Below are 13,795 nucleotides of genomic sequence, written 5' to 3' on the forward strand. Positions count from 1 at the left end.
AAGATGTAAATCTGCTAGTAGTGTGTCTGTGGGCCTGTGTGTGATATGTGAATGTACACTACATATGGATACATTGTGACCTTTATAAAACTGCTCTTACATGCATACATATGTATACAAATGCATTTACCTCTTGTATTCCTGCAATTTTTGTTGTAAAATTGTAAAAAGCTCTCATGTATCTATGTATGTATGCTCTCATGTATCTATGTATGTATGGATTTGTCTGTACACATGAGTATTAATGAGAGTAGGCATATGCATGAAAATGTCCATATATGTGTGATTTCTTCCCAGAAGTGTGCCAGGTAAATGTTAGCAATCAGAAAGAGGTATGGTGATATCCAATATCAGACAAAGGCAGAATCAAAATAAATGACACAATGCTATTGACATTAAATGATACATTAAATGACAGAAAAATAATTCATATAACAGACATGAACCTTTATGCTCCTACCAACATAGCATTGAAATCTTGAATCAAATAATGAGAGAGAAAATACTGAGAGAAACACAGAAAAAATGGGCAAATACACAATTGTGAAAAGCTTCAAGCTGCAATTGGTGCTGATGCAGATGGGCCAGAGTTCTTTCAGGGGCCAGGGTGATCTTTCTCCTCTCTTCTAGGTGCCCTGCACACCACGGAACCTCCAGTGGTTACCAAATATGGGACCCTCCAAAAAAAATAGATGCATGTGGGGAAGACACCCATCAATGTCTTCTTAGGAGTCTCCTTCTTCATTCTTCCTGTGGGTTTTCATAGGTTCACTTCCCCAAAGCTCCCAGAGCTTTGGGAAGGAATCAGAAATGCCACTACCTATGCTCCTGCATAACAGCCAAAGGACTACACTCTGGAAGGTGGGCAGACCCTAAGGAGGGAAGTGGACCAATGACTGTCTCTGGGTCAGGGTTTGAACAATTCACTAAAAAGAGTGCACTATGTGGCCATAAGTGGGCCAAGGATCCATTCTGGGCCTCAGTTTCCAAACCCATATAATGAAGTAATTGGCCCAGATGGTGTTTAAGGCACTGATAATGCTGTTCTTGGCTCTCTCATAGGAGGAGGTGCTCACTGGTGTGCCCCAGGACCTTCTGGAGAACTGGGTTCTCCCAAAAGTGTGCGAGGAGCAGTTCATTTTTTCTTTCTTTCTTATATACACACACACCATCCTCAATGAACCCTGAGCTCTTGCTTCTCACTTGGGGCTTGAACCCAAGAACAAGCCCACATGGCATATCCAAGCCTTCCCTGCAGAAGGGGTTTCAAGATGTGGAGGTCACAGGCTCATATTTAATTTTAATGTTCCAGAATTTATTGCAACCTCTAGCAGGGCTCAAATACTGAGTTGCATGAGCATGTTGAGCTAATGACTGCCCTTTGCTGCCCTGAGCTTGGGAAATTACCCAGGACAAATGTATTTATTTACTCAGACCATTGAGTAACCAAACCACTGTCCTGAATATTCAATGGCAATCATTAACAATCAGTTGATAAACATTTGGGTTAGAAAAATGTCTACCTGAGATGCCTGGGTGGTTCAGCGGTTGAGCGTCTGCCTTCAGCTCAGGGTATGATCCCGGAGTGCCGGGATCGAGTCCCAGATCGGGCTCCCTGCATGGAGCCTGCTTTTCTCTCTGCCTATGTCTCTGACTCTCTCTATGTGTCTCTCATGAATAAATAAATGATATCATTTTTTATATCATTTTTTAAAAAAGAAAAATGTCTACTATGAGAACCTGGGTGTCAGTTCATATTAAAAAAGTACAACCGGAGGCAGTGGCGACGGCGGCAGTGAGAGGATGAACAAGTTCGACTCATTGAAAGATGATGACAGTGGGGACCATGATCAGAATGAAGAAAACAGCACACAGAAAGATGGTGAGAAGGAAAAAACAGAACAAGACCAAAGTCAGGGCAGCAGTAAGAGGAAGGCTGTTGTCCCTGGGCCAGCAGAGCATCCCCTGTAGTACAACTCTACTTTCTGGTCTCCAGAAGAACCCCCGGTCATCCCACCAGCTCACACAGCTATGAACAAAATATCAAATAGATGGGCACCTTTGCCTCTATGGAGCAGTTCTGGAGGTTTTATAGCCACATGGTATGTCCCGGGGACCTGACAGGCCACAGTGACTTCCATCTCTTCAAAGAAGGAATTAAGCCCACGTGGGAGGATGATGCAAATAAAAATGGTGGCAAGGGGATTATTCCACTGCGGAAGGGCTTGGCATCCCATTGCTTGGAGAATATTATCCTGACCATGTTGGAGGAACAGTTCATGGTTGGGGAGGAGATCTGTGGGGCTGTGGTCTCTGTCCTGTTGCAGGAGGACATTATTTCAATATGGAATAAGACTGCCAGTGACCAAGCAACTACAGCCCACCTCTGGGATATGCTTCAGCGAGTGCTTCACCTACCTCCCAACACCATTATGGAGTACAAACCCCACACCGACAGCATCAAAATGCCAGGCAGGCTGGGCCCCCAAAGGCTCCTTTTTCAAAACTTCTGGAAGCCGAGGTTGAATGTGCCATGACCCTCTCCCTCTCTGGATGGCACCATCATTGAAGCTGGCATCATCGGAGTCTCTTGTTCTTTTGGCGTGCTACCTGGAAGATCCTTCTGTCCTGGACAAGAGGAATTGGAAGAGCATTTTATGTTTTAAGAACAGGTTGATATGCAGCAGCTACAGCAACAGCTGAGATCACTTAATAAATGGTGCTAAACTAAAAAAATTTTAAAAATTAAAAAGTATAACCCATGGGGCACATGGGTGGCTCAGTTGGTGGAGTGTCTAACTCTTGATTTCAGCTCAAGTCGAGACCTTGAGGTTGTGAGATCAAGTCCTGCATTGGGCTCCACTCTGAACTCTGTGCTAAGTGTGGAGCCTGCTTGAGATTCTCTCACTCCCTCTCCCTCTGTCCCTCCTCCATTATACACACTCACAGGTGCTCACTCTCTCTCTCTCTCTTTCTCGCTAAAAAACGGGAGGGGGCATGCCTGAGTGGCTCAGTTGGTTGAGTGACCAACTCTTGGTTTCAGCTCAGGTCATGATCTCAGGATCATGAGACCAGGCACTGCCAAGGGCTCTGCACTTAGTGCAGAGTCTGCTTAAGATTCTCTCTTCCTCTGCCTCTTGCCCCACTCACAGGCATGTGTTCTCTCTCTCTCTCTCTCTCTCTCTCTCTCAAATAAGTGAATAAATCTTGAAAAAAAAAAGTAATGTTAAAATAACAACTACCACCCTGAGTGTCTAAATGTTGAGAACAGAGTATCCACTGTTACAACATGAATGGTTGTTTCTAGAATGCTGGGGTGTAGTCATTAGAACAATGACCAGGACTGAGAGAAGCCCAGACATTCTGAACACTCTGTGATTGTTATTTGGAATCCCATGGATCAGGTGACAGAACATGGGATGGCCATTACCAGAGCCTCAAGGATCAGGGGTTTAGAGACTCGGGAGTCCATTGCATAGAAGTCTTGGTGTCAGTTGTTGGAACACTGGCCATGAGCTGTCAGCTAATAGCTGCTTGGAACACAGAGTGTCAGGTGTGAGAATCTGTGGATGGCTTAGAACAGACTGTGGGTTGATAGTTAAGAGGGGAAGAAGACTAGTGACTAGTTTGGACAATGGATAGTTTGGGGCCAAAGCAACAAGGGGACAAGTGGAGAATGGAGCAGAATAGGCAGACAGGGTTTCCTGGAGCTAGTCAGATGTTCCTAGCCCCAACTATTGAGAAAAGACCCCCACAGGGCTGGGCCAGCAGGGAGAAAAGGTGATGTGGCCCAAGAGCCCAGCTCCACTAATGTCCACATGCATGCCAGGACTCAGATAAATCCTCATCCATCCCTGCCCCTGGGGAGCGCATGGCTGCTTGGGGGAAAAAAAAAATTGGAATCACTCCAACCCAGTGCTATAGTCAATATGGATAGAGCTTTGGGGAGCACAGCTGCGAAGTGCCCAGCAGAGGGGGCACCACTTGAGCCGAGTCTTAAACATGAGTAGGAGTTTGCCAGGCAGAGGAGAAAGCATTCCGCAGAGGGGACAGAAGCAAAGGGACTTAGAGGTGGAAGGCAAGGGTCCATGTGTATCTGGAGGAAAGGGTGGCCGGAAGACTAGATGGAGAGGGCCTGGGTCTGTGTGGGTGAATCTGCACCTCATCCTGAGCACAGGGGGGCCCAGGAAGTTTTTAAGGAGGGAAGTGCCATGCTCAGGGTTTTGTTTTCTATCAATCCTGTGTGGAGGATGTTAGAAGGGATGCAAAGAGGCTGGGGCAGTGTCGCGGCCAAAGGTAGCCATGGCCTTGGCAGGGCAGCAGCTCTGGGAGGAGGCGAAGGCATATTTCGGAGCTGTCTGGGAGGCAAAACAGAGACTGAGGACAGAGAGGGGGCATGAAAGACAGGGAGGTGCCCAGCACCAGGTTTCTGGCTTGGCAGTACCAACAGACGCCAACAGGAGCAGGAAACCTCTCCCCACGCAGGGGAGATCCCGGGGAGGCCACGTTGCCTCCCGCCCCTGTACCCCAACGCTGGTGGAAGCCACTTGGGCACAGAGAGACACACGCACACACGCGCACACACACGCTACCTAAATTGTGCATTTGGTTCTATTCCCTCAACTGCGGAACGTGGGTTGCAACCCTCTCGCCTCTCTGGCCACCACATCGGGCCCAAACCCCTGTCTCTCAGGAGGCCTGAGGCCGGCCGCCTTCCTGGAGCGCCACGCCGCTGAGCTCCAGCGCGAGTCTGCACCTGACAGTCACGCGCCAGCGCGCACGCGCGGGGACCGGGACGCTCCGCGGAGGGAGAGCCCCGCGCCCTCCGCCCCACCGTCCGGCTCCCGGGGGCCTTCCGCGCCGCCCCGCTTCCCTCCGCTTCCACGTACCACGCCTCCGACTGGCCGCCAGCGAGAAAGTGGTGCTGGGGCTTCCGCAGCCCAGGCCCGGCCTCCTGGGCTTCCGGGGGGCGGGGGGTGTCCACCGCCGGACTTGGGGACCAGAGGAAGGAAGGGGGAGGCGGGAGAGGGGGCTGTGGGCGTGGCGCGGGGGCGCGGCGGGGCCTAATTTCAACCAGGAGGGGCGGACGCTCCAAACTGCCCCAAGGGAGAGGGACCTAGGTCCCGGGAAAGGGGTGCGATCCCAAGACCAGGGGTCTCGGGGACCCGCGGGAAGAGGCGGGGCCAGGGAGAACCGGGCAGGAGCCCTGAGCAGCCAGACGCTCCCGATTATAAGCCCCGCGCACCCAGCACCCGCCACAGCCAGGCCCGCGCGAACTGGGCGGCTCAGCGCCGGGTACCCAGGCTGTGTGACCCTGTTTGGCCTCTCTTCGGGGACCCTGTGTATCTCGGGTCTAGAGGGGGCAGTGCCCGGGGAGACCTCGCACAGACTCACGAGTTCATCCTCCACTGCACAAAAGCATGTGCAGAGGAGCATGTACGGAAACATGCAGGCCCACAGACCCGTGCTCACCCCTGCCAAGGGTACCATCCGTCCAGGGGTGGCACTGAAGAGAAAACCAAGCCAGTCCCAGAGAGAGGACAATGCTGAGAGTAAGGATGCTCAGCCTATCCGTAGTGGGCCAGAAAGATCACCCAGCCCCTCCTACCTTCCTATCTCCCCCCAAAACTCCATCCCCTGAACAAAGTGCATCATCTGCCCTGTGGTCAAGGCTGGGGCCACAGACCAAGGCTGGAGCCACAGACCAGGCCTTGGAGACTGGGGGTCAACCTCTAACCTGGAGTGTACCTGGAGTGTGGGCATAAAGTCAGGTACCTGCTGAGGGACACGTTTGGGAGGTGAGCTGGGACCATGTCACATAGGCCTTCACCTGCCACAGTAATATATTATACTGAACCGCTTGAACACTTTCTGTGTGCCAGACACTCTACTAAGCACTTTATGTGTGTTCATTCATTTAATTCCCTCAACAATCCAGAAAGAGAGGTATCCTCTTTCTACAGTTCTACAAAAAAAAAAAAAAAAAAAAAAAAAAAGATCTCTCCCTCCATTCTGCAGATGAAGAAATTGAGGACAGAAAAGTTAAACAGCTCTATTCAAAATACACTGGAGAGCAGGGGAGGATTTGAAGCAGAGAAGCGACACAGCCAGATGTGCATTTAGAGAGATGGCTCCGTGTGTTGGAACGAGTTAGAAAGAAATAGAAGCAGAGGCCTGGAGGCCAACCAGGAGGCGAGGTGGGGTATATCCCTGAGATGATGAGGACTGGCTCTGAAACAGAGGCAGGAAGGATGAATGGTAGGTAGCTGCAGAGGGATGCAGGAGGCCAGGTAGACAGGACTGGGGCACCTGGGTAGAAGGGTGTGTGTGGGGGGGTGATAGGAAAGGGCCCTGGGGCTGGGTGGATAGTATGGGGTGAGGGATGCCACCCAGATGGGAAGCAATTGGAACATATTTGGGGCACATGAAGGCTGAGGTGCCCAAGAGACAAGATGAAGAGTCCCAGTGATAGTGGCTCCCCCAACTTCGGCAGCAGAGAAAGCTACAAGTTGTGAATACAGGTAACAAGGACTGTGGGAACCATAGGGTCCCCCACTTCTAGCCCAGCAGCAGAGAGAGACCCTTTCCTACACTAGCAGAACCCCTCCCACAACCCCAGATCCCCTCTAGAACCACTGGGGCCCACTATGTGGACTGGGATATGGGGACCCAGAGGCACGAAGGCACTGGTTCTAGGTCTAGGATTCCAACCCAGGACTCTTGATTCCTTCCCAGCTGCCTGCACTCTTCGGGCCCCTTCACACCGCCAAGCCCTGGCCAGATAATCATTCAAAACTGTCTAAGTGACTTCTACTTAAACCTCTCATGGGTGCCACACTCTCCACCCCTGCTAGATGATGTCACCCCTAGCCTGGGACCTCTTCTATAGGGCCATTTCCCAGAGTGGCACTTTGGTACCCAGAGCCTTCCTCACTCCCCGCCCAATGAAGGTGGCCAAGGTGGGTGTCTCCTCTGCCCCAGGGATCAGCAAGGAGGGGCAGGATGGGGGCACCCTGAACACCTCTTCTCCACAGATGGTTGGCCACCTGGCAGGCTGTAACTGCAACAGCACACAGATTCTGGTAGGCTGCCTGAGAGCATGATCAGGGGCTGAGGTGATGTGTGTGTCTAAGAAGATGGTAAGTAAAACTTCCTTCTAGCTCCTTCACCTGGCCACCTGCAAGCCACCCACCTGACCTGATCCCCAGCTGCCCCAGGGACCGTGTATCAGGAGCACAACATTTAGCAAAGATTTTCAAGAGGTGAGGGAGTGAGGAATGTGGACATCTGAGGCTGAGCACCCCAAGTCTGAGTAGCCTAGTCTTCTCTAGCACCTGCCCTCCAAGGGGTAGCTGAACCCCAGATTTTCCCAAGGGACCTATGGCTAAAGAAGCCGCTGGATGTGGACCTGCTGAGCTGAGCACCCTAGGCTGCAGGGATCCTAGGAGAATATGTGGAGGATTGACTGGAAATGCCCCTCGTCTTGTAGATAGTGTGGTTCATGAGCCCTGTGGTGAATAATGTGGTGCTCCCAGAGGACCCTCTGATGCTCCTGAATTGGGGGCAAGTTGTACCTGTGCCCAGTCTTCTGGGTGTCAACAACCTGGAGTTCAGTTGGCTCTTACCTTTTGTAAGTGAATAGGAGGGGTGCCCACCAGAGTGGGGGTAACAGAGGATTCTTCTTGGGTAGTGCTGGGCATCAGATCAGATCCCATTGGCTCTTCTAGGGATGTCCAAGTCTTGGGTACTGCCTACAGTCCCTGAACAGTAAGAGCTGGCCAGAAACAATGGGAGGAAGAGAAGTATGGCCTTTTGGAGGTTTGGGGACCCCAAATCTTCAGATCGTAGTTTGGATGGGTCATCGTATCCATTGTTTACCCTCCAGGCAGCTGCACATTCTGTGGTGCTCCCTTGCTCCTGGTCATGCTAGATGCCCCAGCTCAGGAGACATCGTCCCAGCCCCAGTTCAGCTCTGCCTTGGGTGGTAGTGATGGACAGGTTGGGAACAGGAAGGCGGGAAATAGTCATGGGCCCTTCCTAGGTTGTGTGCTCTGAGAACTCACCGTTTAGATGATGAGAGCCTTGGAGCCTGGTGTAGCTCTGGCTGGAATCCCTCCTGATATTTGGGCCTGATTCACACCTGAGTCCATATCTTGTGGGCAGATCAAGAAGCTCCCAGGAAACCAGCATATAATGAGAAAAGGAGCCGTCACCAAGCTGCTCTGAAGCACCAGCACCCTGTTGGTGAGGGGCCATGCTGTTAGGGGTGCTGCATAGTTACAAAGGGGTAAGAATCAGCAAAGGAGACCTTCCCAGAAGCTCCCCTCTTTCCCTCCTCCCCCAGACCCAAAACTCCAGAGGTACTGAGCCTGAGTCCAAGTTGCTGGTGTGCCTGTCTCTGCCCCAGGCCTTAGGGAGGGTATGAATTCCCCACTCAGAACATCACCAACGAGCAGTTTCCAGTGGTGTTGAGGAGTACCTGGGTGATATTGATGACCATGACTGGAAGATGTTAAGAAACCATATGGTGTCTCTCTGCCTGTGTCTCTGCCTCTCTTTCTCTTTCTGTGTCTCTCATGAATAAATAAATAAAATCTTTAAAAAAATAAAAATAAAAATTTAGCAGTTAAATCTACATATTCAAAGAAAAAAAAAAAGAAACCATATGGTGGACCTAGGTGGGGATGCTACCTTGGTGTACTTCACCCTGCAGGCTGCCCACCACCACAGTGGTTTGTGGAGTCCTCCAGAGTGGCCACACTCTATCCGCTAGTGCTGCTTACCAACTGCTCATCCACCTTCTCTGCACCTCTGTGCTGGCGTAGGATTCCAAGATGCCATAGTAAAGGCAGTGTGCTGTCAAGTAAGAGAAAAGTGGAAGAGGAGGGCAGGGCAGAGTCCAGCCCAGAGGAGACAGGCTGGGGTGGTCAGGGAAGACTTCCTAGTTGAGAGAACAAACTGAGGGCCACTGTGGAGATCCTGCCCAGGATAAATGGGGCTTGAGGGGCACCTGGGTGACTCAGTGGTTGAGTGTCTGCCTTTGGTTCAGGCTGTGATCCCGGGGTCCTGGGATCGGGTTCCGCACCAGGCTCTCCTCAGGGAGCCTGCTTCTCCCTCTGCCTATATCTCTGCTTCTCTCTGTGTGTCTCTCATGAATAAATAAATGCAATCTTTGAAAATAAAAAATGAAAGAAAATAAACGGGGTTTGAAGAACATGTGGGTGAGAGGTCAAAGGTGGGCCTGGAGAGCATAGACACCAAAGAACCCAAAATGCCCAAGAGAGGAAAGGTTCAGAGAAGAGGAAGGCTTCTGTGGTCCTTGCCACAATCCTGTGAATTAAGTTTTAGCATCCCTGGTCTGCAGATGAGGAACTGCAGCTCAGAAAGGCGGAGTGAGTGACTGGCCTCAGGTCATGTGACTGGTGAGTAGTGCAGAGAGGACTCCAATCTGCTGCCTAGATTCTGAAGCTCAAGGGCTTTTTCCGCTTGATGCAGATGGGTGGGATGTGTGGAGGAGATGAAAAGCCCAGCCCAAGACTTTTCCTGCAGCTCTCCTCAGTTTCCCTATTCCTGGATGCTGGCTTCCCTGCCTACCTATATGAGTTTGAGCACCGCACTCCCAGTGGTGCAATCATCAGGCCCTGCACTGATGGAGCAGCCTATCAGGATGAGATCCACTTCGTCTTCAGGAGTCCCTTCTCCAAAGGTGCTCAAACCCCACCCCACCCCCAGGTGTCTAGTCTCCCCACCTTTGTGTCCAGACTCACATCTCCATTGTCTGACTCTAAGGAGCTAAGCAGTTCCTAGGATAGTCCCCAAAATGAAAGCCTTCCAGCATGGAAGGAGCAAGGTGGGACGCTAGCACCCCATGTTCGATACCAAATGTCACATCCTTTTTTTTTAAAAAAAGATTTATTTATTTATTAATGACAGACACACAGAGAGAGGCAGAGACACAGGCAGAGGGAGAAGCAGGCTCCCTGCAGGGAACCTGATGCGGGACTCCATCCTGGGACCCCAGGATCACGCTCTGAGCAGAAGGCAGACGCTCAACCACTGAGCTACCCAGGTACCCCCCAAATGTCACATCCTATTCTGACCCCAGGCCATTCCTTAGTTGAGAAGGCGCTGAGCCTCCAGGTGACATACTGGGTCGACTTTGCCCGTACCGGGTGAGTCTGGTCCCCCAATATATCTGGGTAGTCCTCTTGCCTAGTGCTGGACCTACTGGCTAGCTGTTTCACGTATCTGTCCCTGCATGTCCCAGAGGAGATGCATGATTAGCCTCTTCTCCCTCACCTTTCCCCAGTCATCAGGTCCTAGATGTCCCTATGATGTGTCCCTCTCTGTCCCATGACCACACTCTTCACTCACTCTGGCAATCATAATACTCTGTTTTCTGCCCAGCCCTACAGTGGGAGCTGGAATTCAAGACTGTACTGGAGGGAGCAGAAGGTACTATGAGAGCACAGAGGAAGCATCCAACTGGCCTGGATGGGCAGGAGCGGCTTCCTGGCAGAGGTGACATCTGGGTTGAGCTTTGGCTAGCCTTGTGACTAGTTTCCCACCTCCACTAGTCTCTCTCCTTTCTATCCATCCCCTCTATGGCACTCAAGGAATCTTTCTGAAATATCTGACCAAGTCGCTCACCTGCTTAAAACTCTTCATGACTTTCCTCATGACTTCCCTCTGCCCCCAGGCTAAAGTCCCAGGTCCTTAGCCTCTTGGCATGAAAATCTTGTCATCCTTCAGTGGTTGAGCATCTGCCTTCACCTCATGTAGTGATCCTGGGGTCCTGGGATCGAGTCCCACATTGGGCTCCCACAGGGTGCCTGCTTTTCCCTCTGCTGGTGTCTCTGCCTCTCTCTGTGTGTCTGTCATGAATAAATACATAAAATCTTTTTTTAAAAAAGAAAGAAAATCTTGTCATCTTCTCTTCACATCCATCCTCTTTACACACCCCATATTTCTCTGCAAATTTACTTTGTGCTTCCTCCAAAAGCCCTGGTCTTTCGTACCTCAAACCCTTTGCACTTACTGCTCCCTCTATTTAAAAGGTAGTCACCACCACACTACTATTTTTTCTTAAAAGTCTAAATATCATCTCTGTAAAGACTTCTTGGTCTCCAACTTCCAAAGGGAAGGTGAACCAAGGAAAGGTAAGAGAAGGAGGCAGGGTGAAGATGAGCATAAACAATCCTTTCTTCCTCTGGGCAGAAACCCCAACGGTGGGGAGCTGTGCTACTGGCCACACTACAAGGAGAAGTTCCCTGCAGATGGATTTCACCATGAGGGTGGGTGTGAAGCTCAAGGAAGAGCTTTTGGCCTTTTGGATGAAACTGCACCAGCATTAAGGACCTGAGAAGCAGAGGCATTTTTGAGGGTGGTTATGCAGGGAGGGAGCTTGAGGGATTATCCCACCACCTAAGCCTTGGAGAGATTGGCCATGGACACATCTGAGACAAATGTGCTGGCTTCCCCAAGTAGGACCTGCAGAGGCTTCCTCCTATCTCCAGGTCATAGCTAGAGCTTTAGCCTGTTGTTTGGGGCCCTGCACTACCCTCTTTAGCCTGACATCGCATGATGCCTCCATCTCACTGATTCCATTGGGTTAGACCCGGTCCTTTTACTGCTATGCTGTGTCCAGCTACCCAGCTTCAGGGAAAACCCTACTCTTCTTTCTCCAAATCCTCCCACTCTTCGAGGTCTACTTGAAGCTGCTTCTTTTGGACAATCCACCCAGACTGCTCCTGCCCCTATCATTGCACCTAGCTTGTCATTTACCAACCATCCTGCTCAACCTTGTGCGGTTCACATCACATTGGCCTGAGGCCTTGGGCAGGTTATTTGTTACATGGAGTGAAGCTTTGATAGCTTAGGATCTTCTCACCCTCCCATACTCACTTCTCCCCACACCCCCAGGCCTCTCCAAAGCCTGGACACAGGGATGGTCCTCCATAAACATGTTGACTTGACCTGAATTTCTCCATCTGTAAAATGGTTGAGTGAAGCAGATGGCATCTTGATTTGAGCCCTCAGAGGAAGCCCTCATCTTGATTTGAGCCCTGCTCCTTATTGGGCTAAGCCTACTTTGCTATACTCAGTGAAAGGGGCGGGGGGGGGCCTGTGGCTTTTTGCCTGGGTTGCAAAACACCTGGGTTTTTTTTTTCTTCATTGTCTCAAGTGTGCCCCTCAAGGACATCCACACTCCATGCTCCTACAACCCGACCTGGCACAGCCCAGCTGGTACCACAGAGGTTTTTTTGGTTTGGTTTAGTTTTTTGTTGGTTCTCTTTTTTTCCATAGTAAAATATACATAACATAAAATTTACCATTTTAGCTATATTTAAATGTTCAGTTCAGTGGCATTAAGTACATTCATGTTGTTATGTAACCATTGCCGCCACCCCTCTCCAGAACTTTTTCATCATCCCAGACTGAAACTTTATATCCATTAAACAGTAACTCCCTATTTCCTCTCATCCCCAAACCCTGGTGCCCACTATTCTACTTTCTATCCTGTGAATTTGACTATCCCATGTACCTCATAGAAGCGGAATCATACAATATTTGTCCTTTTGTTTCTGGCTTATTTTGCTTAGCATAGTGTCTTCAGAATGCATCCATGTTGTAGCATGTTTCAGAATTTCATATCTTCAGGCACCTGGCTCCTCAGCGGTTGAGCGTCTGCCTTTGGTTCAGGTCGTGATCCTGGAGTCCCAGGATCAAGTCCCACATCGGGCTCTTCGTGGGGAGCCTGCTTATCCCTCTGCCTGTGTCTCTGCCTCTCTCTGTGTCTCTCATGAATAAATAAATAAAATCTTTTTTTTATTTATCTTTTAAAAAAATATTTTATTTATTCATGAGAGAGAGAGAGCAGGCTCCATGAAGAAGCCCGATGTGGGACTCGGCCCCCGGACTCAGGGATCACGCAGATGCTCTACCGCTCTACCGCTAAGCCACCCAGGTGTCTCTAAATAAAATCTTTTTTAAAAAAAGAATTTCATACCTTCTTAAGACTGAATAATATCCCATCGTACGTATGTATCATATCTTGTTTATCCATTTATCTGTTGATGGACCTTTGGCTCTTGTGAATAATGCTGCTATGAACAATAGTGTAGCGTCCCACAGGTTTTATGCTCCAAACTATGATGTTGCTTAGTCTCTATTACTAGGGGTTCCCGACTCTTTGAGACAACTATAAGCTGCAGAGACCTGGTAGGGGGGAATCCAATCCTCCGTGCCTGAGCATCTAGCCCCAAAAGCAAAGGGATGGTTGGAAGAGGGGGACAAAGCCCCCTTTCAAGCAATTGTTTATCTTTACAACAACCCTGTCATGGATTTTATTATTCCTATTTTACAGATATGGAAACTGAGATACAAGACATAAAACGCCTTGCTCAAGGTCATGAGCTAGTAGTGGCAGAGTGGGAATTTGATTCAGGCCTGTCTGACTCACCCTGCCACCTCCATCCAGACCTGAAGCAATCCCTGAGGGAGGATGGCCCTCAGAGGAGGGGTAGCAGCTCTACTCTCAGGGCAGGACAGGCAGCAGCAGAACATCCCTGCTCACCTCTAACCAGGGGACAGTCAACCGAATAGCTCTTCAATGGGACCCTGAGTGAGTCCCATTGCCCAGGGGTCCTGGGCAACCTGTGCAGAACTCAACAGGACTAGCTGGGCTTGATTTACCTCAGGGCCTTATGGGATACTGTGACCTCCTGGAGGTCCAAAGGTCTGACTGCAGGTTGGTCCAGGCCTGCTTCTGAGGGTCCCCCAGTTCCCTCCTCAG

At 50.3% G+C, this 13,795-nt stretch overlaps 2 pseudogenes; both read left to right on the forward strand.

Moving 5' to 3' along the window:
* The first annotated feature begins 1,586 nt into the window (after positions 1-1,586).
* Positions 1,587-2,730, forward strand: LOC140626677 (eukaryotic translation initiation factor 4E type 2 pseudogene; annotated as a pseudogene).
* Positions 2,731-5,446: 2,716 nt separating this feature from the next.
* On the forward strand, positions 5,447-11,354 carry LOC140624337 (carboxylesterase 4A-like; annotated as a pseudogene).
* The last annotated feature ends 2,441 nt before the right edge of the window (positions 11,355-13,795 follow it).

This window comes from Canis lupus, chromosome 3 (assembly GCF_048164855.1).
Source record: "Canis lupus baileyi chromosome 3, mCanLup2.hap1, whole genome shotgun sequence".
NCBI classification, from domain to species: domain Eukaryota; kingdom Metazoa; phylum Chordata; class Mammalia; order Carnivora; family Canidae; genus Canis; species Canis lupus.